At 46.8% G+C, this 873-nt stretch overlaps 1 long non-coding RNA gene across 1 annotated transcript; it reads left to right on the top strand.

The window, feature by feature from the left end:
* The first annotated feature begins 341 nt into the window (after positions 1-341).
* Positions 342-611, top strand: LOC109509165 (uncharacterized). The gene is made up of 2 exons (XR_002166890.1): positions 342-445; positions 560-611. It is a non-coding gene; the product is annotated as an uncharacterized LOC109509165 (long non-coding RNA).
* The last annotated feature ends 262 nt before the right edge of the window (positions 612-873 follow it).

Genomic DNA, 873 nt, shown 5'->3' with positions numbered 1-873 from the left:
ATGAACTTATGTCACTTTTGCATGTTTTACATCAATTAAGTTCGATTCTTGCGGTTCGATATTTAACTAACTCAATTGTTGGCTCCAAATAGGTTGAGACAAATGACTCCACTGCACTTGCTCACGTAGGGAATTTTACATTTAGACTCTAAATGTAAAATTCTCCAAATTTTAGAGCGTTTGAGCGCCAACTTCCAAAGTATTACAGTTGAAATTAAGCAAAACAAATGACCGTCTACCTCCATACACAAGTTATTGAAATTCAGAAATGCATTCAAGACGATATGTCGTGAAAACAGCTGACATCAACATTTCAAAATGTGCAAATGGTTGAAAGGCATCAGGAGATGCGCACGAGCCTTTTGCGCACGCTCGCCTCCAGACTGCGCCGCAAAGCATGCTGGTCTTTCCTTTCCCTCCGAGGCCATATTGGAATAAGCTCACAGTAAGGAGCTCTCACAAGTTTTCCAATAAAAACACCCCCAAAGTGACACTTGTTGCTTTGTCTACGCGCACAGAAAGTCACCAAAAGCTCTGACTGTTTCCTTGTCGCTCGTAGGTCGGCCGGCTTCGGACTAGAAACCGCAAAAATGGTGGCCGCCAAGAAGACGGTGAGTGGCAGGCAGCTTTTCCTCTCGGCACGCGCTGGCCGCTTCACGTGGAGGCGAATGCCAGGCTAGGCCCGCTAAGCTAACATGATAGCACGAGACCGTCACATGTTCGTCACGTATGGCGAAACCCGGAGTCAAGTTGTAGCCAGTTATTGATGAGGGCCTGTATCTTGAGCCGGCTTACGCAGTCCAAGAGTGCCTGTCAAATGCCCACTGAAGCTAATGCTAACACGGTGGCTAATTCCAGTCGAGCTACGTTGCC

Source organism: Hippocampus comes, unplaced genomic scaffold, assembly GCF_001891065.2.
Source record: "Hippocampus comes isolate QL1 unplaced genomic scaffold, H_comes_QL1_v1.1 C16793102, whole genome shotgun sequence".
Lineage (NCBI taxonomy): Eukaryota > Metazoa > Chordata > Actinopteri > Syngnathiformes > Syngnathidae > Hippocampus > Hippocampus comes.
Note: the sequence above shows the minus strand (reverse complement) of the source record. Positions and strands in the feature narration are given on the sequence as shown.